General features: G+C 38.6%; 1 pseudogene; it reads right to left on the bottom strand.

The window, feature by feature from the left end:
* Window positions 1-3,143: 3,143 nt before the first annotated feature.
* On the bottom strand, window positions 3,144-3,648 carry LOC112867524 (large ribosomal subunit protein uL23 pseudogene; annotated as a pseudogene).
* Between the last annotated feature and the right edge of the window lie 21,303 nt (window positions 3,649-24,951).

Here is a 24,951-nt window from a genome sequence, read left to right as displayed (position 1 = left end):
TGGCTGTTCATTGATTGAGCGATAAATTTCGGTTTGCTGTAGATTAAGCATTTATGGGAAACTAGTCTCTTGGTCATTAAGTTTGTTTTCCTGAGGACACATGCTTGAGATTCTCCTTTTCTATCCTTGTTTCCATTTTATATTGAAATCCTTTCACACGAGGAGGTTGCACACTGTTTTCCTGCAAAGGACTGAGGCCAGCGGCAGGGCTAAGAATCATGGAAAACATGGTGAAAGACAAGTTGAGTCAAAACAAAATTAGAAGAAAAAAACGTATGGAAGACTCAGCAAAAACTTGCATAAACAGAGAAAATATTAACCATATTTGGCAAGAAATATTAACTATGTTTTGAAAAATAAGCTTTTTTTTCAATTCTAGGTAAAAATGCTAATGATCTGAAAGAGGACGTTAATGAAGTTTAATTATCTGCACAGATGGGAGAGTAGCCATATATACTCTGACTTCTCTTTGCTACTTTTCGTTTATTCTTTTACCTCCACATTTTATTCACATTTTCCTCCTCTCATCCATGAGCACCCCCTCTGATAATAGTGCTTACTGTGTGCCTGACACTTATTCGATGTGTTCAGTATATATCCTGTTTCTGGCCGTATACTTAGAAAATAACCGGGGCACCTGGGTGGCTCAGTCGGTTAAGCGGCTGACTTCGGCTCAGGTCATGATCTCGTGGTCCGTGAGTTCGAGCCCCGCGTCGGGCTCTGTGCTGACAGCTCGGAGCCTGAGGCCTGTTTCAGATTCTGTGTCTCCCTCTCTCTGACCCTCCCCCGTTCATGCTCTGTCTCTCTGTCTCAAAAATAAATAAACGTTAAAAAAAATTAAAAAAAAATAACCATGGTTTTGCATACATACCCTCCCCGCCCCCCCCTGCAAACATTTTATTGTGAAAAATTGTCAAAATACAGAAGAGTTGGAAGAATTGTGCAGTGAACACCATCTAGATTTTACCAATAACATCTTGGTATATTTACCTGATCGTATATTCATTCATTTTTCATCCCTGTATCCATACATCGTTAATCTTAATTTCTAGATGCATTTCAAAGTAAATTGCAGACATCGGTGCCCTTTACTTCTAAAACTTCAGCATGCATGTTATTAATTAGATTTTCATATTTGTTTATAGTTGTCTTAGTTAAAATTTACAAGCAGAGAAACGATTGACTTTTGAGGATACTCTTCAGTGAGTTTTGACAACTGACATGTAAGTATTGTTAATTTACATGGATGTTAGTGTGTTCTATGGCTTTTCTGTTTTTTGTTTTTTTGTTTTTTTTTCTACTTTTTCTCACCAACCTCTGTGTATAGGATGTGTCTTTGCTGTCATGGTATACCTAGTCAGCTGCTGACCATGCCTACTTTTAGAGTAGTAGTGACTGTTAGAAGTAATCCATTTAAAATATTAAGGAGTGCCCTTCTAAGGCATTAGATGACCATGAAGGTTTTTCATTCCTTCCACATTTACTAAGTAGCTATTCAGTGTCTGCGGTGTGATGGCATTGGATTCATTGTGATGATCCGTTTTCTGCCATCAGTACTCAGAGTTTTTTGAGGAGATAGTTAGCAGTAACTCTTTTTTTTTAATTTTTAATGTTTATTTATTTATTTTGAGGGAGGGATGGAGGGAGGGAGAGAGCGAGAGAGAGGGAGAGAGAAATAGCACGCACGGGGGAGGGGCAGAATCCCAAGCAGGCTGTGCACCATCAGTGCAGAGCCCGATGCAGGCCTTGAACTCACGAACTGCAAGATTATGACCTGAGCTGAGATCAAGAGTCAGATTGCTTAACTGGCTGAGCCCAGGCACCCCAGTAGTAATTCTTTTTTTTTTTTTTTCAAGAGTAAGTTTTATGTTTCTTTTCACACTGATGTAAAACTGAAGCTCCTTAAAATATGCAAAGGGAACATTTAAAATGCATTAGCTTGTTAGAATTAATAATAAATATGGAAACCTGCTTAATGGAAGTATATGCTAGCTTGGTGTTTAGAGGAGATAATAAAAGAGCTAACACTTATTGAGCCCTTAGTACATAGCAACCACTACGCTGAGCATCTTAGAAACATCTCACTATCTACCTCGCAGGGTTGTTGTGATAACTTTCCTTCATTTTATAGATGCAGAAAACTAAGGTCAGAGGGGTTAATAAATTGCCCAAGGGCAGATAGAATAAAGACATTGTGGAGTTTGGATTTATAGCCTTCTGTCTTTAGAGCCAGTGCCATGAGCATTTGTGTACCGAGAATCAGTGGAGAAGAACTCCAGTGAGTGGCAAATATTTTGACCTAATGAATCCTGGTAGATTGCCATTTTTGATTCTGTGGAAACTCTGTTTCTCCTCCTCCTCCTTCTTTTTAATGTTTGTTTATTTTTGAGAGAGAAAGAGAGAGAAAAAGAATCCCAAGCTGGCTCCACACTGTCAGTGGGCTTGATCCCGTGAACTGTGAGATCATGACCTGAGCCAAAATCCAGAGTTGGACACTTAACTGACTGAGCCACCCAGGTGCCCCAGGAACTCTGTTTTTTCAATGCCCATATAAATTGACAAAACCACATGATAGAAAACCGTGTGGATATTGCTGCTCTCTTCTGCATTTTGTATGGAGGTGCGTATTGCATTTTCTGGGCCTGAAGTTCTAGCATACTCAGATAGAAAGGCCAACAGAACTAAGATGATGGTATCCTCCTTAGTTTCTGAAGAGGGTGGATTAGAATGGAGGGGCAGAAAAAAACTGGTAATAGGTCATCTGAGGAGGAGGTGAGAGTTCCTAGTAGTTGCTGGGATACTGGTGCAGGGGTAGCTCTCTGGAATTCTTCCCAGTGTTTCTTAATGAGGGATGGATTATCCTCACAGACACTTGGAAACATATAAGGGCTTGCAGTTGTCAGTGATTTAGGAGTGCTGTGAAATTGAATACCCAGGGTCAGAAATGATAAATATCTTACAGTGCCTGAGTCAGGTTTACACAGAGCAGAATGGTCTTTCCTCAAATGCTAATTCTACTCCTGTTGGGATGAGGAATGGGAAAAAGCACAAAGAAAGCTAGAAAGGATTCTGGGAGTAAACTGGACGTATCTTTTTTTTTTTTTTCTTTTTGGTGAGAAAATTTGGATTTAGCCAGTGGGACTCAGTTTAGATGATCCCAATTTTGTTGGCAACATCCAAAGCGTCATAGTTGGGAGCCAGTTGAACATATGCCTTCTTTTCTCCTTCAGAGTGAGGCCTGATCAGAGTGTTGACCTTGGCCATGTCAATGTCCTAGAGCTTCTTCACATCCTGTTTGATCTGGTGCTTGTTGGCCTTGACATCCACAATCAACACAAGTGTGTTGTTGTCTTCTATTTACTTCATGGCTGACTCAGCAGTCAGGGGGAACTTGATGATGGCGTAGTGGTCAACCTTGTTTCTCCTCGGGGATCTCTTTCCAGGATACTTGGGCTGCCTTCAGAGACACAGTGTCTTGGGCTGTTGCAATGTAGGTGATTTGTGGATCTTCTTTTTTTTATGACTGTGGATGCCTTTCAGCACCACTTTCTTGGCCTTCGGAGCCTTTGCTTTGGCTTCAGCTTCGGCTTCGGCTTTGGCTTCGGCTTTGGGAGGGGCAGGGGCTTCCTTTTTCACCTTCCAAGCCATCTTTGTGAAAGGGCCCGGATGTATCTTTGATATGTTTTATTCATATGGTCACAGTGTGCTTCTGTGTGTATGTGGTGTGTGTGTGTGTGTGTGTGTGTGTGTGTGTGTGAGAGAGAGAGAGAGAGAGAGAGAGAGAGAGATGGAGGGAGAGATCTTGGAGAGTTTTGTGTTACATTGGGAAAATTATTGAATTCCCTCATGCATGTTGACATTGACATGACCTGCTAGTGATTTAAAAATTGGTTATGAGGGGCGGGGCGCCTGGGTGGCGCAGTTGGTTAGGCGTCCGACTTCAGCCAGGTCACGATCTCGCGGTCCGTGAGTTCGAGCCCCGCGTCAGGCTCTGGGCTGATGGCTCAGAGCCTGGAGCCTGTTTCCGATTCTGTGTCTCCCTCTCTCTCTGCCCCTTCCCCGTTCATGCTCTGTCTCTCTCTGTCCCAAAAATAATAAATAAACGTTAAAAAAAAAAATTGGTTATGATGAATTGTTCTTTTAATGCACTGCCAGAATTTATCTGATGTCATTAAAAAATGTTTTTATCCTTATTTATAAATGAAATTTCTTTTTGTTTAAAAAAATTTTTTTTTAATGTTTATTTATTTTTGAGAGAGAGAGACAGAGTGTGAGCAGGTGAGGGGCAGAGAGAGGGAGACACAGAATCTGAAGTAGGCTCCAGGCTCCAAGCTGTCTTCATAGAGCCCGATGCAGGGCTCAAACCCACAAACTGTGAGATCATGACCTGAGCGAAGTCGGACACTTAACCAACTGAGCCACCCAGGCGCCCCTGAAATTTCTTTTTCTGAATTATATTTATTATATTATGTTAATAAGAACATGATAATGCATATAATAATGCATTTGGTTGAGAATAGATAAATTAGGAATTATTTGCACCTTAAAAGTTAGGTGTAATTTGGTTGTTATATTGTCTAGGTCTAGTGTTTTTCTAGAAACAGGACCTTTGCTATCCAATGTGGTCTGTGATTATTAATGTCTTTGAACTTTTTATCTACTATTTGGTCAAATATAGTATTTTTTTATTTTGGTGAAAAATCAGCATTTCTCTAAATTTTCACATTTATCACTGTCTTAGCTTGGGATTCCTAGAACACAGAGGCTGAAGCAAGGCTTTAGTGCTAATGTTTTATGGGGAGATGCAATCCCAGGACAGTGAAAGAGAGGGAAAAGGGAGCCAGGGAAGGATGGGAAGCAAAGGCAAGTTGGTGCATTACGAAACTTTCCAGTGCTTCCTCAAGGGTGAAGGGCATCTCCAGACAGGTTGTATGGAAAACATGTTGTAATAGTCTGTTGGAGAGAGGAAGAGAGGTGGATTTATGTGCGAGTGAGCTCCCATCTCCTTTCTCTCATTGGTCAGTGTTTGCCCTGTTGGGAGTTTACTCCCTGGCCTTCCAGACTGCAACACCCGGCCTCTTTGCTGTGGAAGCTGGGTCCCATTTCTGTGGAATGACAGTGTTTCAAAGCCCTCATTGGAGTCCAGCGTGGTAGGAGGAGTCAGAGCTTATATAGAACTCATTGAGTGGTGCCGAGGGGACCTGCGCTGCTGTGGTTTCTGTCATGATGGGAAGGTGTGTGGGGGGGGGGGGGCATGTTTCCAGAGCCTGGCCCAGGAGAGAACGAGAAGGTCAGGGGTATCTGCAGATGAAGTGGTGGCGACCAAAACAGTGGCAGCTGTGTGGTTGAGGAGTCCAGGAGATGGGTACATTCTTGAGAAACTGAAGTAACCCTTGAAATGGGTCTGAAACAATTTCCATAGATTTGCATATATATTTTTTATGATTTTTAAATCACTTAAAAAATCTGGAGTTTTATCACAATCAAAAATAAATAAAAAGGGGCGCCTGGGTGGCTCAGTCAGTTAAGCGTCTTGATTTCAGCTCAGGTCATGATCTTGCAGTTTGTGGGTTCGAGCCCCGTGTTGGGCTCTGTCCTGGTGGTGTAAAGCCTGCTTGGGATTCTCTTTCTCCCTCTCTTAAAATAAATGAACAACCTTAATAAATACATAGATAAATAAAAATATCTGTGGTTATCACCTTTTTTATCTTAAGGTTGTATATTCTTGGTCTTTTCTTTTTTTTCCCATTAAACGGGATTGCTGGGGGTTTGTGTATTTAAAAAAATATTTGCAGAAAAAAGTACTTACAGAGAAACAGTTTTACATATTTCTTATTTCTTATTGCATTCTGATAAAATTTCAATTTTAATTTCTAAAATTATTTCCTTGAGTTTGGTATTTTTTGTTATATTTTTAATTTCTTACATTTACTACTTTTTAAAATATTAACATATATTAAGGCATTTATTGGTATAATTTTGCCTTTGAGTATAGCTTTACCTGTGGCGCATGAATTTTGACATCAAGTAGTCTCCTTTTTATTATTTTTGAGACAGTATACAACTATAATTCTGAAATCAACAGGGTCCTTCTGGAGTGACAATTTCTGACCCAAGGAGTGGCACTACAGTTTTTTAAGGAAGATTTGGGTGTATTTGTAGGTCTTTCCTGAGACTCTTGACTCAAACTTTCCCCTGAGAATCATTCTAAAAATAATTTATAATAATGATGATTTAAAAAAAAAAAGTGCTTGACATAGCCCTAATACAGTTCTGGGTCAATAGACATGGCAAATCAACTTGGCATTGCTCTTCTTTGGAGAAATAGTCACTTGTGTTGTCTCTCACATTCACAACAATTGATTCCTTCACAGTGATCTTGGTGTTCTAATCTCATAGCTATTTTCACCTTGTAGATGTTTTGACTTTGTATACATGAAAATGCACATTTTAGTCAGACTTCTACAGATATTGGTAACCTTTCATTAATAAAATAGCTTTTGTAGTAAAGTCTATTAAGCAAATTAAATTCTTGTCCACTCCACCATTACTGCTTATTGTGATTAGCGAGCCACTCCTGTCTCTTGTGATTGACTCTTTTGGTCTCTTCCACTCTGGGATCCTATAATCTTTATTGAAATAATGGGACCTATTCCAAAGGTGGCTTTCCCACATATCTTGATTTACAGGGTTCAACCCTCATAGTGCTTTTCAAAGACCTCAACATTTAAATATTTATCAGTGCTGTGTAAAGACCTGGGGACTTCTTGGGAGACATAATTTGGGATAGATAAATGTATATAATAATTTTTAGTTTATTATTTCTGTCTCTCTGGCTCTTTGTATTTTTTTCTGCTACATTATATAATCTGGTATCTCAGCCTCATTTAGCATAGGCCACCATCAAGTCCAGATTTGAGTTAAGCAACTAAGAAAACAATTGGAAACAACTGGGATTACCTAGAACTAGTACATTGGATCCAGCATTTTTGGCATTTGTTTCCATATTCATAACCTGAGTAGATCTAAAGTTATGTTCTTCTCCCTCTAACATCCTCAGAATTCATTTTCACCTTATTCTCCAGATTTCTGGTAATAGAAATTAACCAATTAGTGTCATTTTTCTTATTGTAGATTCATGGTTTGACTTTGTAATTTGCCTCAAAGGGCATGCTGGAATATATCTCTACTTTAAGGTATAGAAGCAACAAGGAAGAGGACATGGGGAGAATTAGCGCCCCTTGAGAAATAACTACATTAGGTGAGGTATTTACAGTCAGGGCTTCTGTAGTAAGTCAGGAACAGACTTAATGGAAGAGAGAACTACTTCATCTGGCAAGGGAGGATTAGTGTTTTTGAAGGTTTGGGGGTACCACTGGACTCCATGCTAGCTCTTAGGGCCTTACGCTTTCTCAGTTGATACCCTAACTTAAGAGAAGGGCTGTGAAATCAACCTGCCTTGCAATTGTGCAACTTAAGGTCACACTCTGTGTTTGATTTTAGTGATCTCAGCCAGTCAACTGCAAGATACAGGAGACTCTTTTTTAGGATAGTCATAGAAACTCTTTATTTGATAATTATGCCTGAAGTTAAGAGTTTTAAATATCGAGCTTGGCATTTTCTTTCTTGAAGTTTTTTTTGTGAGGAAGCAGGGATGATGCAGTATTGCCAACGATAGGTTCTGCATTCCAGGTTACTACAGGTGATCTTCTGCCCGTGTAAAAATGAACTACCAGTCCTTTAAAATCATGAGATCTTCACTGCCTTCGAACCCAACCCAGGAAGAAAATCAAAGATTCCTGTTTTGTTGTTTGTTTGTTTGTTTGTTTGTTTGTTTTGAGGCTATGCTGACTGCAAACTCTTTGACCAGTTACTCTGGCTTATTCTTCTTAGTTTGAATCCTCTCTTGCTAGTTAGAACAGAAAGGGCTTTATTAAAGGGCATTAGGTAGCTCACAGAATCTCTGGGATGGCCAGATAATTGGGCCTTTACATTGGAAATACAAATAAATTTCAAGTTGTACCAATTATATCTAATGGGAATTCTGTCTATCCCGACTATCACGGCCCTAGTATTGTTTCCTTTTACCCTGAAGATAATTTCCACTAAGATTGTTTTGCAGAAATATGTATTCAATAGTTTCCTTAATCCTTTTGGCTCATGTTACTAGTATAAAAGTCAGGCAAAGATATTAAAAGTGAAAGGTAAATCCTACCCTCGCTTTTAATTGGCAAGGAAACACTGCATTAAACGTTTTATAAACACTATGCTGTTACAAGGCCAGCGACTGATGCATTGGTTCTTTCTTCTGCCTAAAAAGACCGGCAGTTGACTCTGATTTACCTTTGGGTGAACTTTTGTTTTTGATAGTAAGCAGATTTTTTTTTGCTCTGAGGTTACAGAATTAGTGCTTTTACTTTTGTTTTTTAAGGAAAATAATTACCCTAGTGCCTTTTGATTTTCCAGCTCTGTTAGCTGTTAGTAGAAAGGTAGAAACCCAGTTTCTGTTTTATTAAAGCAGAATCCTTCAGACAATGAACATTGACAAACGACTGTTTTCTGTACTCTTTCAAAATGCCTATGGGTCTAGTGTGTAGCATTTTCGAATTAAAAAAAAAAAATACCCAGGTAATTAATGATTTTAGCTGAAGTGACCAGAGTCCCAGCATTCAAAATCTTTCAGGCAAGGGAACGCTTGTTTCATTTTTTGAAAAATCCTTCAATATCAGAGAAAACAAAAGTGAAAGGAAGGCCCAACTATATTAGCTGTTTATTCTGGCTATGTTGATCAGAATTTCTCAGTTCTCTCCTTCTCTCCTTATTTGTTGTTCTCTTAGAAGCAGACCATCATTTTAGAAAATGTATACAGTTCAGGAAATTTAAACTCATGCAAAATCGTTACTTAATCTGCCTTGAGTTGAAATCCTGTGATGTTCCATCTCTCTCCAGGAAATCTTCCAAGAGACTGATCTCAAGTAACTGTTTATACACCCTTTAGTGACTTAAAAAATTCCTAATGGTGAATGATCATTAATGGATTAGTCTGAAATTTGAGATATGCGGGAGTGAAGTGAGGAAGGAAGTTGTAAATAGCACGTGACTCTTAGGTCTAGACTCTATTGCAAAGTGCTGGTGAGAATCCTGTGGATGTGCAGAAGCAAAGACTTTCCCCATCTCAGGTCAGGTTCCCGAGGACAGACTCTGAGACTCTGAGCTTTCTCTGCAGGAGATTTGTTGGATGGTTTTCTCATAAATGCCTGTTAGGGAAGTGAAGGAAGCAGGATACAGTAGAGAGAGGAGTTCAACTATGATAGCTTTTTAAAAAAATTTTTATATTTCTTTTTTTTAAATATATTTTTAAATGTGATACAGAGGTTTATTTTCTTTCTTTCCTTTCTTCCCTTCTTTCCTTCTCTTCCTTTCCATCCTTCCCTTCCTTACTTCTTTCTTTCAAATTTTAATTCCAGTGTAGTTAACATACAGTGTTGTATTAGTTTCAGATTTGCTTCAGCAGTTCCATACATTACTCAGTGCTCATCAAGATGAGTGCATTGCTTAATCCCCTTCACCTATTTCACCCATTCCTCCCCTCACCCCCTCCCCTCTGGTAACCATCACTTTGTTCTCTATAGTTAAGAGTCTGTTTTTGGTTTGTCTCTTTTTTCCCCCCTTTCTTTTGTTTCTTAAATTTCACATGTAAGTGTAATCATATGGTATGTCTTTCTCTGGCTTATTTAGCTTAGCATTTGCAAATGGCAAACTTTCATTCTTTTTATGGCTGAATAATATTCCACTGATGTGTGTGTGTACCACCTCTTTTACCATTCATCTGTTGATGGACACTTGGGCTGCATCCATAGTTTGGTTACTGTAAATAATGCTGCAATAAACATGGGGTGCACATATCCCTTCAAATTAGTGTTTTCATATTCTTTTGGTAAATACGAAGTAGCGTGATTTTTGGATTGTAGGATAGCTCTAATTTTAATTTTTTTTAAGTTTATTTATTTTGAGAGAGAGAGAGAAAACGCGAGTGTGTGTGTGCAAGTGGGGGAGGGGCAGAGAACAAAGGGGAAAGAGAATCCCAATCAGGCTCCATGCTATCAGCGCAGACTCTGATGTGGGGTTCGTTGTCACAACTGTGAAATTATGACCTGATCAAGAGTTGGATGCTTAACCAACTGAGCCACCCACGCACCCCCTGATTTTAATTTTTTGTGGAACTTCTTACTGTTTCCCACAGTGGCTGCACCAGTTTGCATTCCTGCCAACAGTGCACGAGGCTTCCTTTTTCTCCACAGCCTCTCCAACACTTGTTGTTTCTTGAGTTTTTGATTTTAGCAATTCTGACAGGTATGAGGTGGTATCCCATTGTGGTTTTCACTTGCATTTCCTTGATGATGAATGATATTGAGCATCTTTTCATGTGTCTTTTTTGGTCATCTACATGTCTTCTTTGGGGAAATGTCTGTTCATGTCTTCTGCCCATTTTTTAATTGGACTGTTTGTTGTTTTGGTGTTGTGTGAAGTTCTTTATATATTTTGTATGAGAGAGTTTGAATGGTGGCTTTGGTAATTCAGTGGGTAACCAGGGATTTAGAGTGGCCATTTGGTTATGTTTCGAATTGAGGCAAAGGCTCAAGCCTTTATACCCCATCATTGAATGCAGGCTACCCCTAGGAGAGAGGGAAACTTTGGGTAAGGCAGATTCCTTCTTCTGAGAGCAATTCCTAGAAAGTGACACAGGCAAGTGTCCTGGCAACTGGGAGAATGACTGTGTTGGTGCTGCAGTGGGCAAGTCTGGGCAGGGCAACCCCAATATACACTATACACCACTTTTTTTCATGACTGTATTTGCCATTGCATTCTATTCAAAACAGTAGTAGTCTTGGGATTTTATTTTCTGAAACTGAAAATATTTCAGCTTTTGTTCAATCATCTTAATTTTTCTAGAAGACATGACAAGTGGGAAAGCAACATGTATCATAAAAAATGCAAAGGGTCTGAGATTTTTGCCCTACTTGTTAGCTTGCCACAGATTCATAGAACAACAAGTTAGCTTGCCACAGATTCATAGAATCTGGAAGAAGACATGAGATTCCTGGGTCAGAGACAAAGAACTTTATAATCATGGCACAACAAACAATATGAACTTTATACTCACACAATTCTTGTGCTCCTAAGTCCCACAGAGGTGATGTGGAGCAGCCTATATGGATATTGTATATGGAATGGGTTTGTGTTCCAGCTGAGGAACTCTTAGCTTCAGAAATTCAGAATTTAGGAGGCCTTGATATTTCTTTTTTTTTTTTTTATTTATATATGAAATTTATTGTCAAATTGGTTTCCATACAACACCCAGTGCTCATCCCAAAAGGTGCCCTCCTCAATACCCATCACCCACCCTCTCCTCCCTCCCACCCCCCATCAACCCTTAGTTTGTTCTCAGTTCTCAACAGTCTCTTATGCTTTGGCTCTCTCCCACTCTAACCTCTTTTTTTTTTTTTTTTTCCCTTCCCCTCCCCCATGGGTTCCTGTTAAGTTTCTCAGGATCCACATAAGAGTGAAACCATATGGTATCTGTCTTTCTCTGTATGGCTTATTTCACTTAGCATCACACTCTCCAGTTCCATCCACGTTGCTACAAAAGGCCATATTTCATTTTTTCTCATTGCCACGTAGTATTCCATTGTGTATATAAACCACAGTTTCTTTATCCATTCATCAGTTGATGGACATTAGGCCTTGATATTTCTTAGTGGGCTGCAAGCTAATCTGCTCAAACGTTACCCTGCATAGATAAACACAGGTAATTCTATAATGACTTCTCATTAGTGCGTGGTTTTTGTTACTTAAAATTTGGGCTCAGATTCTTAGGATGAGATGTCAGAAGCTTGTGTCAGTTGTTGGATTACTTTATTACTTACGGTGAAGGTAGATGTGAGGAAGGGGAGGTTTGGGAGAGAAGATGGAAGTGTTATTCAAATTGTAAGACATTCTGCAGTTGTAATGGCATAACTGATGGGGGTGGTTGTTCGGGCTTTCATCTTCTCTTTAGCTATCTTCTGGCCAGGGCAGAGGGTTGGTAACAATAATAGTCACTCCTGGTCACCACCACTATTGTGATTTCTAGATGATACCTTCATCTCAGAAACACCAGTTTGGACACAGGTCTGGCCCTGTCTCTTTTGTTGGATCATCTGAGTTGACCGTGGCTATACAGCAGCACTTAAGACTGGTGAGTCTATACTTGGCAGCTGCAATGTGCACAGAGGCTGAGAGCATCAGACTTTGTAGAATGCTTCAAAGCTGTGATTCCACATTACCAAACCTAGGTCAAGGACACCCGCCTAGGCTTATTTGTATTTACCTTGGAGGGCCAGGTGGCCATCCCCTTCTGTTTAGAGATGAATTGTTCTGTTTGACCAGATGCACTATGAAGCCTTGGCAATGATACAGACATTTCTAGTTAATAGAAAATTTGAAGTTATTTGTTGGCATTGTCATTTGAGTCCAACAGTTTAGATTTGAGCCTTGAAAAAATTTAATCTTTAATCTTATCATATCTTATTATATAATTCCCTTTATAGGAATTGCTGTTAGAAACTGTACATAAAAAGCGAGAGATTCCTTGGGTTAATTTCCTAGGTTAGTCTATTGTGGCTTCACTTTGTAAGTTCTTGGGGATGTGTTTCAATGAGATATAGTCCATAATGGCCATAGGGGATTATGAGAGGAGATTCTGAACGTGTATGTATGTAAACAAGGAAAAGTCTAGTGTGCACATGAAAATGACTGTGTATTAGTTCTGTTTTAAAGATAGAGGAACTGTTGTTTAGCAAAGAGGGATAACTTGGCCAAGGTCATAGAACCCTAAAGCAACAGAGTTGAGATTTGAACGTAGCTCCAAGTCCTTGTTTTAAACCACTATAGTATAACCTCTGCCCTTGTGCTTTGAGATTGCTTCCCATTCCATGGAGCAGCAAGAATTGTAATGGTAGTGATTGAGCTACCGTTGAATGACCCTTTCACAAAACTTGGCAGAGCTCTGTAGAAGCTCAGGGCTGCATCCATAATGCCACACCCCTGAGTCCATTAGTTAGTAGTAGAAATTGTTTTTCTTGAATTGGTGTGAAAAGCTTATGGCTCACAACTTAAGTTAATAAATTTTTATACCAATCACATAAGTATGTGTAAGGCACTGTGTTAGGCTTTTTGGAAACAGAAAATAATGTATAATTTAGGCAAATGATGTCAGCAAATGAAAAAATAAACAGTTGCGTACCTAAAGATTCACCCATTCTTCGAAGATTTTCAGGCTAATGCAGCCCCTTAAGGGCTGCTCTTACAATTAGCAAAATAATATAATTATCCACAGGGTATAGATGCGAGAGGTGTTCTGAACACACAGGTACCCCAATCCCACAAACTCCCAAAGCTTTGTGATCTTTTCTGAAATGTAATGTTTAGAGATTAATTCTTTTGAGGTACATGTAGTAGCTTTTTAGACTTTCTGAGTGATCTGTTAAAGTTCCAGACTTTGACTACATGGAGGCGAACACCAAGGGAAGGACACCTTAAAAACTTTGCTGATACCCAAGGGAAGAGAATTGGCCCCTCGCTGGGAGCAGCACCCTTTGGATTGAAACTGACTAGGCAGTAGGGACAGGTAAGGTTCTCTGGGATGGAAGATACCTCACCTTCTAGCTTGGAGCCCTTGGCTTTGCCCTTCCTAAACGCATCTTATGCAAGCTCCAAATTTTCTAAAATTTTACTATAGAATATATTGTTTGCTTTTCACATCTGTTTCCATATTGCCATATAATTGCTCCCTTGCTCTGTTGAAAAACATGTCTTTGTTGCGGACATGCACATGTGCACCCATCCCAAACTCCACAGCTAATGCAAGATGATGTCTTGGACTTCATTGTCTATTATGGCACTGGTTAGAGGTCAGGGTCAGAATCAGTGAAGTTTATGTCTTTTCTTGAATTATAACTTAGTAACATAGTGAGGGGATTAAAGAACTCTGCAAATGAAGTGGCAGAGTTAAGTGTATCTGCCTCAAAATACAGCACTTTGTTCCATACCCAAGAGCCTCTCTGTTTTGCTTTGTTAAAAGGAAACATGAGCATCAGGGCCCAGAATATAAGCTTTTCCTATTCCATAATTCATCTTAGTTTGTCCCTAAGTGTGTAATAAAAATGGAACCTTAGTTTCCTTCAGGATATTCTGATTTCTGAATTCTTCTGGAACTCTCTAAGGAGAGCATTCCAACTGCCTACAGATTTGTTTATCTCAGGATCTCTAATCCCTTCTGAGACAGTAGGATTGGGCAGCATGGTGTCAGAAAGGCTAAACATTCTTGTCCACTGTAGTGTTTTGAGGGAATGCTGTTCTTCATGGATTGAAACCACTGCACAGGAACCCCTTGGGACCAATAGTATTGGGTCGTAGGGCTTAAATTTGCCATTGCTAATATGTTGGACTTTTCAGGTCCGTAAGACTGTGGCGTGATTTTCCATTTTATTTGATATCTGTTCACTTTTGTAATCACTTGATGTTGCTTTTGCTTAAAGAGAGAAATAATTTACCACCACGCTAATTATGTTGCAGCGGGAACTGTGTAGGAATGCCAGCCTGGTACAGTTTTTATTTATATTTTGCTTCTGTTCTTCCCATGAGTGTGTTATCAGGCTCATTCACCGTAATGATTTAGAGCACCCAAGATTCAAGTGTTGCTTTGCTTCCCTGCCTTCACCCCGCTCCTTCTGTCCTTCCCCTCCATTGTCCTTTTTTCTACCCTTGTTGAGTCTTTAGGCTGAGATTGGAGTCATACTGGTTAATGTCTTTCTGCAGATGGATCTCTGACTACATTTCACAGTGAAATTTCACAGTGAAATCGAATCTGAGGGTTTCACAGTCTGTTTAATCTACAGCTGCTCTTGGCTGTTACTATCAAAATGAGCATTAAAAAAAATTGGTCAAGTATATGACATGAATTCAAGATTGCCATCCAGCCGAGGGTTCACTCAGCCTTAAAAAAATACCTTACTTGCTAAAAGAGTTTCCATTTGAATACCAGAAAGCACCAGCGATCTTTGGATCCTATGTTAATTTTGTATTAAAAGATCAGTCTCCACACTGTCTCATTTTATTGAGGCCCAGATGAATTCCATCTCCATGACGGGGGCTTGCATTCCAGGAAAATTTGCATGCCTTTTCTCTTTTTCCTGCTTTTTCATGGATATATTTCAAAATCATTGTGGTCTAAATGTTTAAATCTGGAAGAACCAAAGTGATAAAGAGCTGGAATTGCTTTATATTCTACCATCTGTTTTACCATTTGTCTCGGGTAACGAGAGCATTGAATTGAACTTCCCTACCTAATTCTCTTTAAGGCTCTGATTTAGTGTATACCAGAAAGTGATGAACCATATGTAGGTCTTTCTGGCCAGTAAGAGTTAGTTGACAAATATTTTAGGATGACCTTCTATTGAGCAGTAAGTTATATAGGAGGGCAGTTCAATGATCTTTATTTCTGATCTTTGTACAGGTTATATAGAAAAACATTTATAAATACACCACGTGATAAAAGGAAGGTACTTCCTGCATAGACTTAAGGCTGCATTTGGAATGGATTCCCTTCTGTTTGCTTATTTGGGTACTATCAAGCTGGTTAATGTTTTAAAAATATTTTAGAAGGGACACAGAGGAAAACTTATAAAAATCTCATTTCTAAGCCCCTTACTTCACTAGGGACATACAGCAGGCTATGGATTTTGACTCTAGGCATATAAACACCAAAAGAAGACAGCTGCTAGTTGCTGTAAAATAGTTAAATTCTCCATCTGGTTTGCAATATGGGTGAAGATTTGCTGCAAATCTGGATTGAATGCCATGCCCCAGTTAGTTTACAAATATAGTACGTCCTTTAGTTATAGAACATGAAGTGTGGTCCTAAGTGCCAAAGAATTAAACTGTGTTACAGGTATTCAGCAAAAAGGGAGTAAAGATAAAAGCAATACTACTTTATGTAAAATTTGCTCTACTTAATATCTAAAAGTGACTTTTTACATCCTCAGGAATCTGACAAAGAATAGAAAAATCTTAGGCCTAGTTTAAACTTGGGCAGATAGTGAAATGAGAAGAAGCACAAAGGTGTTTGTGCTTGATGTTTAGAATTGAAACTGGCCCAATACATAAGGCAACACTTTGAATCTGGTATTCCTTCCTTTGAGAAAATTATTTTTCTTTAACAAAACAACTCATATTTTTATTTAAAATATTTTTTTAGATTTCTGTTTTTATTGAGATATAATTGATATATAGCATTATATATGAGGCGTACAACATAATAATCTGACAGTTGTATGTGTTGTGAAATGATCACCACAATAAGTCTAGTTAATATCATCCATCATTGCACAATTACCAATTTCTTTTTCTTCTGATGAGAACTTTTAAGATTTCCTTCCTTAGCAACTTTAAAAAAAAGGGTTTATTTATTTTGAGAGAGAGTGCACACACATGAGCACATGGAGAGAGGGAGAGAGTGAATCCCTAGCTGACAGCACAGAGCCCCACACAGGGCTTGATCTCACAAACCGTGAGATTATGACCTGAGCCTAAATCAAGAGTCAGATGCTTAACCTAGTGAGCCACCCAGGTGCCCCTCTTAGCAACTTTCATTATACAATATAGTATAATTAGCTATAGTCACTGTGCTGTATATTACATCTCCGGGACTTAATTTTATAACTGGAAGGTTGTATCTTGACTCCCTTCATCTATTTTTCCCATCTTCAACCTCTCTCTGCCTCTGGCCACCACCAATCTGTGAGTTCACTTTTTTTTTGTTTTTAAAGATTCCACATATAAGTGAGAGCATACAATATTTGTCTTTCTTTGACTTCTTTCACTTAGCATAATGCTCTTAAAGTCCATACATGCTTTTGCAAATGGCAAGATTTCCTTCTTTTTTTTATGGCTGAATAATATTTTATTGTATAAATACACCATGTTTTTTAAAATCCATTCGTCCATCACTGGACACTTAGGTTGTTTCCGTATCTTGGCTACTGTAAATAGTGCTGCTGTGAACATGGAGGTGCAGATACCTTTTTAGAGTTAGAGTTTCTGTTTCCTTATGATAAGTGCCCAGAAGTGGAACTTCTGGATTGTGTGGTAGTTCTGTTTTTAATGTTTTGAGGAACGTCCACACTGTTTTCCACAGTGGCTGCACCAATTTACATTCTCACCAGCAGTGTGCAAGAGTTCCACATCCTCACCAAAATTTGTTATTTATCTTTTTGATAATAGCCATTCTAGGAGGTGTGCATTGCTATCTCATTATGGTTTTGATTTGCATTTCCCTGGTGATGAGTGACATTGAACACCTTTTCATGTACCTGTTGGCCATCTGTATATCTTCGGGAAAATGTCTGTGTAGGCCCTCTGCCCATTTGTTAATTGGTTTGTTATTTTGGTGTTGAGTTATATGAGTTCTTTATATTTGGTATATTAACTCCTTATCAGATATATGATTTGCAAATAATTTCTGTCATTTGGTAGGTTGCCGTTTCATTTTTTTGATGGTTTCCTTTGTTGCACAGAAGCTTTTTAGTTGGATGTCATCTCACTTATTTATTTTTGCTTCTGTAGCCTTTGCATTTAGTGTCAGTTCCAAAAAAAATCATTGCTGAGATTGACGTCAAGGAGCTTACTATGTTTTCTTCTAGGAGTTATATGGAATTCCAGTCTTATGTTTAAGTCTTTAATCTGTTTGAGTTCATTTTTGTGTAGGGTATAAGGTGGTGGTCCAGTTGCATTCTTTTGCATGTGGTTGTCCAGTTTTTTGAGCACCATTTATTGGTTAGACTATCTTTTCCTCATTGTATATTCTTGGCTCTTTTGACATAAGTTAATTGACCATACATATGTGAATTTATTCCTGGGCTATTTTGTTCTTTTAATCAATGTGTCTGTTTTTATACCAGTACCATAGAAGTTTGAATTCTATAGCTTTGTAATATAGTTTGAAATCAGGAAGTGTGATGCCACTAGCTTTGTTCTTCTTTCTCAAGATTGCTTTGACTGTTGGGGCCTTTTGTGGTTCTATACAAATTTTAGGATTGTTTGTTCTATTTCTGTGCAAAATGCCATTAGAATTTTGATAGGGATTGCGTTGAATCTGTAGATTTCTTTGAATAGTGTGTCCATACTAATTGAGCTAATTGGTGCAATACTAATTAACTAATATTAATAGTACAATACTAATTCCATAAATATGGAATATTTACTTATTTGTGTCTTCAGTTTTTTTCATCAAAGTTTTAGAGCTTTCAGCATACAGGTTTTTCACTTTCTTGGTTAAATTTATCTCTAGGTATTTTATTCTTTTTTTCTTTTTTTTAAAAATGTTTACCCATTTATTTTAGAGAGAGAGGCAGAGAGCGTACACAAGTTGGGGAGGGGTAGAGAGAGAGAGAGAGGGAGACACAGAATCTGAAGAGGGCTCCAGGCCCTGAGCTGTCAGTGAAGAGCCTGATGCAGGGCTCAAACCCACATACCATGAGATTGTGACCCGAGGTTAAGTTGGGCACTTAACTGACTGAGCCACCCAGGCACCCCAGATATTTTACTTGTTTGATGTGATTGTAAATAGGATTGTTTTCTTTCTTCTTTAAAAAAATTTTTTTTAACATTTATTTATTTTTGAGAGACAGAGCAAACAGAGCATGAGTGGGGGGAGGGGCAGAGAGGTGGGGGCGGGGTGGGGGGGGCACACAGAATCCAAAACAGCACAGAGCCCGACACGGGGCTAGAACTCCTGGACTGCAAGATCATGACCTGAGCCGCAGTTGGATGCTCAACCGACTGACCCACCCAGGTACCCCAGGATTGTTTTCTTAATTTCTCTTTTTGATAGTTCATTATTGATAGTGTATAGAAAGCAAAAGATTTTCACATACTGATTTTATATCTTGCAACTTTACTGGATTTATTAGTTCTAACAGCTTTTTGGTGGAGTCTTTAGGGTTTTCTGCAAATAATGAGTTTTATACCTTTTCTGATTTCGATGTCTTTTGTTTTCTTGAGTAATCGCTCTTGCTATGATTTCTAATACTTTTTGAATAAAAGTGATGAGAATAGACATTCTTGTCTTGTTCCTGATCTTAGAGGGAAAAGTTTCAGCTTGTAGCCATTGAGTATGTTGTTAGCTGTGGGCTTGTCATGTATGGTCTTTATTATCATGAGATGCATTCTCTCTACCTACTTTGTTGAGAGTTTTTATCATAAATGGATATTGAATTTTCTCAAATGCTTCTTCTGTGTATTTTGAGATGATCATATGATTTTTATATTTCATTTTGTTAGTGTATTGTATCATATTGATTGATTTGCAGATACTATCTTTGCATCCCTGGAATAAATCCCACTTGATGATGGTGTGTGATTCTTTTAATGTATTGTTGAATTTGGTTTGCTAATATGTTGTTGAGGATTTTTGCATCTATGTTCATCATGGATATTGTCCTGTAATTATCTTGTGTTTTTGCCTGATTTTGCTTTTAGGGTAATGCTGGCTTCATAAAATGAGTTTGGAAGTGTTCCCTCTTCCTCTGTTTTTTGTAAGAGTTTGAGAAGAATTGGTATTAATTCTTTTAAGTGTTTGATAGAATTTACCAGTGAAGCCATCTAGTCCTGGAATTTTGTTTTTTGGGGAGGTTTTTGATTACTGATTGAATCTCTTTACTAACAGTTGTTCTGTTCGGATTTTCTATTTCTTTATGATTCAGTCTCGGTAGGTTTTATATTTCTTAGAATTTATCCAGTTCTTCTGGGTTGTTCATGCTTAGAATATCCTGTGCCTGTAAGTAAGGAGGTGCTAAAACAATGATGGAAACATGTCAGAAAGAAATGGAGTCCAGCTTGAATGACTCCTATTAGTCAAACTGGGGACAATCTTAGCATTAAAATAAATACTGATAATAACAGGTATAATTCATTAAATAAGATAAAATTCTGTGAGTGATATTAATATAAATAAATGGGTAAGAAGGAAAAAGTTTTCCTTATAATAGTTTTCCATCTAATAAATGAAGGAGGATGGTAACCATCATTGTAATAATTAGGTAAGGCAAAAATCATCAATGCATGCTAAAACTAATGATGGAAGTTTGATGAGGCATTGGTTATTTACGTAGTCTTAAATATGTTTTTATTTTTATTTTTTAAAAAATATTTTTTGAGAGAGAGAAAAAGAGCAAGCATGGAGGAGGGGCAGAGAGAGAGAGGGAGAGAGAGAATCCCAAGCAGGCTCCATGCTGTCTGTGCAGAGCTCGACACAGGGCTCGAACTCATGAACGGTGAGACCATGACCTGAGCTGAAATCACAAGTTAGATGCTTAACCGACTGAGCCACCCAGGTGCCCCTCAAAGTATGTTTTTAAAAATTTCTAATTACAAAGGGCAAAGTGATAATCTTATGGTGGAGAAACATGGGATCAAAGTTAACCTTACCAATATTGGACAAATAGTATCCTGTGTCTCCTGATGTGATGCCCTGAGGAGAACCAACATCAATTCTGTTGTATTTCTTTAAAAATTCATACCCCAAATCCAATTATGAAGAAACATCATGATTACCCAGCATCAGACAAACTCTAATTGAGACACATTCTACGTAATATTTGGCTTATATTCTTCAAAAATATGAAGGTCAGGAAGGACAAAGAGGGATTATAGAACTGTTCCAGATTAAAGAATACTAAAGAGTCATAACAGCTAATAGCAATTTGTGATCATGGCCTCTGGACCAGGTGCATGTTCTCTGTCTCTCAAATATGTACAGTGTACTAATGTTGAGTCAGTGTTAAAATCCTGATTTTGATAATTGTACTGAAGTTATGAAAGACAAAATTTTTGTTACCAGGAAATAATACTGTGAAATATTTAGGAGTAAAGGGGCATGATGTCTCAGCTTATTCTCAAATGATACATGAAACGCACACATACACACATATATAGAGAGAGATGAAGAAGCAAATGATAGTAATTATGGAATGTGATTGAAAGTCATGGAGAATTTCTTGCAACTTTTTGTAAGTTTGAAATTATATCAGAATTATATAAAAACCCAGTGTAGCACAGGTCAGAGTAAACAGGCAGTGGACATATTTGTGGCCAGAACCTTGTGGAATGTGTGGTCCCAGGGTAATGGGCAGAATGGACCGTCATGGAGGGCACTTCCTCAACAACCTGGGTCAGTGAATGAACAGTACAGTCAGTCAAGGAGGAAGTGAAATCTTCACTTGTTTCAGAAAGTTGAGGTAGGAGGATGTGATTATCACATCACCTCATGGTCCCACATTCAGGAGAGGTGGTCACTACACAGGATATGGTAAGATGAGCTAGGTCGATATGATTAGAACACTTAGAAAGCTAGGGAAGGGCTTTATTCGCTGTATAATTTAGGATTTCTGATATGTTTTACTTGTCATTTGGTCTTCTCATGATAAAGAGAATGTCTGTTGACCAAACTAAAATAAATTTATTTCAATAAATAAATAAATTAGTTTAAATGATTTTAATTTTTTTTTAATTTTTTTATTTAAAAAAAAAATTTTTTTTTCAACGTTTTTTATTTTTATTTTTTTGAGACAGAGAGAGACAGAGCATGAACGGGGGAGGGGCAGAGAGACAGGGAGACACAGAATTGGAAACAGGCTCCAGGCTCCGAGCCATCAGCCCAGAGCCTGACACGGGGCTCGAACTCATGGACCGCGAGATCGTGACCTGGCTGAAGTCGGACGCTTAACCGACTGCGCCACCCAGGCGCCCCTAAATGATTTTAATTTTATTGACCGTCCCTTCTCCCCTAATCTCTGGCAACCATTGATCTTTTTATTATGTTCACAATTTTGCCTTTTTCAGAATGTCATCATACAGTATGTGGCTTTTCAGATTGGCTTCTTTCCCTTAGTGACAGAGGCACTTAAGGTTCCTCCATGTCTTTTCATTGCTTGTTAACTTGGTTTTTTGTTTGTTTTTTTTGTTTTTGTTTTGTTTTTGCTCAAAAACATACAGTCGTCTGGATGTACCACGTTTGTTTATCATCCACCTGCTGAAGAACATCTTGGTTGCTTCCAAGTTTTGGCAGTTCTGAATTAAGCTGCTATAAACATCAGGGTACAAGTTTGGGTAGGCATAAGTTTTCAGCTCCTCTGAGCAAATATCAAGGAACATGATAGGAACATGATTGCTAGGTCATATGGTGAGTGTATATTTACTTTTGTAGGAAACTGCCAAACTGACTCAAAGTAGCTGTATGATTCTGTATTCCCACCAGCAATGAATGAGAATTCTTGACGCTCTGTCTGCCTCCTTATCAGCGTTTGGTGTTGTCAGTGTTTCAGATGTTAACCATTCTAATTGTTGTGTGGTAGGGTCTTGTTTTAATTTTCAATTTCCTAGTGATACGTGATTTTGAATATTTTTGACATGCTTATTTGCCATTTGTATATCTTTGGTGAGTTGTCGGTTCAGGTCTTCTGCCCAGTTTTAAATTCAGTTGTTCATTTACTTATTGTTGAGTTTAAAGAGTTCTTTTTTTTTTTGTTTGTTTTTTGTTTTTTGTTTTTTGAGAAGGGACAAGTGAGTGAGGGGCAGAGAGAGAAACTCAGGAGGGGCAGAGAGAGAGAGAGAGAGAGAGAGAGAGAGAGAGAAGTGGGGCTCATCCGTGGTGGGGCTTGTGCTCACCTGAATTAAAGAGTTCTTTGTATATTTTGGATAACAGTCTTTTATCAGGTATGTCTTTTGCAAATATTTTCTCCCCATCTGTGACTTGTCTTATTCTCTTGAGTCTTTATGCTTTTTATCAAATCAAAATGCAAAGAAGGAAACTTGATCATACACCACAGTGTCTATTAGATAAAAGAAATTCAATTTCTCAAGGAGAAACGTAATGTTTCTGCCTTTAAGAACATAAAAGTATTTATTGCAAGATCTTCAATATAGGGGACTTTTTTGTAATATAATGAAGAAGGGTACTTTTTGCAGTCTTCTCTCTCCTATTCACTAAACCATGTAATGACCTTATCTTTGTTTTGAAGGGACCTCGTAATATTGACCACTGTGTATTAAGATTATGAAGCAGGAAGATATTTCTAGAAATAGAATGTGTATAAGTAATCGGACATTTGCAAACATTTAAAATGAAGGTTAAGGGGAAGGGCTTTTGTTAGAAATGTCCAGACGTGGAAGAATAATTAGGATGCTGAGAAACTGCCTAGAGAACCATTAACTGGAGCAGTAAATAGTATGCACCTGTCAAAAGGGACTCTCACAGTGCAGCAGTGGCAACTAGGTGTCCTTACCTTACCTGGAGCTGAGACAATGGCAGCTGATTCAGAGAGTCAGAGCATCTCACTAGCATTTGTTACCCACATCACAGATTCACACAGTTGAGCAAGTCATGCCAAGGTGGGTAGCTCCAGAGACCATTTCTTATGTTCCATAAGGAGTCTTCTTACCATCTATTCCTGCCAACCAAGCCTTCAGTATCCAAGAGGCGTTCTACGACCATGGAGTTCTTCCCTCTCCCTCAATAGTATAGAGCTTCTCTCCTTTCCTTTTCCGTTATTTCTCTGCTTTTTGTGTTTATAGCCCTTCTTTCCCCCTTCCTCTCTCTTTCCTCCCTCCTTCTCTCTTTCCTCCTTCCCTTCCTTCCTTTCTTCCTGCCTGCCTGCCTGCCTGCTTGCCACTTCTGTTCTCCATATTTAACTACTGGGAGGTGAAGGGAGAAGAAATAGACCTTCTTGCTGAAAAGTTATTTCCAAAGTCTCTGCCTCTGTGTTTTCTCACCTGGCTTCCCAACTGGATTTAGTCTAAAGCTAATGGATTGGAATTCTATTCAGTCATTGCATAAAATGTGCTCACTCTCCCAGAAAGCCTTATAGTAAATAAAATTCTAAATTATACAGATCAATGCCTAGTGATCTGTTAAGACAGATGATTAAAATCACATTAATTAACATTGAAAACATCTTATAAGGCAATTGTCCTTGCCTATGCCAGCCATCATGGAAGGCATCTGCTCTGGAAGGGGATTCCCTAAGCAAAGGGAGAAGGGTGCTTTGCCCTGGAGATGGGGATTAGTTTATGTGTTATTTGGTGCTATGGTGAGTTTGTAGCATGTACTGAAGTGGCCACAGTTATGCAGGGGTAATGAGAGATTATTAAGAGTAAGGGAGAAAGTAGCTGGGAGCAAGAGATATGGCAGTTACATTTGTAAGGTTCAGAAAAACTCCTTAAGAAGTTAGCTACCCCCGGAATTTGTAATAGAAATCACCTTGCCGAGAATTTGCTCTAGAGGTGAAGCAAAGCTGATGTGCACCCCCATTCTACTGAATTCATAACTCTCACGATATACTTTGTACCTTTGGGGAAAAAAGGAAATCGGAGTCCTAGGTTCAGTTTACTTTTTGTACTTCTGGGTGCCGGAGCTTTCATGGGAGATGTAGTTAGGGCATTTGTGGTGAACTTTTCTGGAGGGAGAAGGACGGAGGGCTTTGTGTGATGAGTCACAAGCATGCCTTAAATAGTGATGTGTCACTGCTTCTTCTCAAATGGACCATCTGGATAACACCCTCATACTTATTCCTTTTTACCAGCATGAGGGTGCTCTGTGGAAACTGTGTTCTCACTAGAGTAGAAAACCAGGTAACTTTGTCAACACAGAAGTCTATTTTCTCCCTTCTTCCTGCAACCCTGTGGAGTCATGGGAAGTGCAGAGAAAAAATGAACATCTCTGAATACTGGATTAAACCAGGAGACTGTAGTGCTGCTGTTTTTGATAACTAGAAGAAGGGGCCATGTTATTCAGTAATGTTGCAACTTCTGGTAAGTTTGCCTACTTAATCAGGGGCTCAGAAATGACTGTCAGTG

The sequence above is a fragment of the Puma concolor genome, chromosome B4 (assembly GCF_028749965.1).
Source record: "Puma concolor isolate L17-30 chromosome B4, mPumCon1.1.hap2, whole genome shotgun sequence".
Classification (NCBI taxonomy): Eukaryota; Metazoa; Chordata; class Mammalia; order Carnivora; family Felidae; genus Puma; species Puma concolor.
Note: the sequence above shows the minus strand (reverse complement) of the source record. Positions and strands in the feature narration are given on the sequence as shown.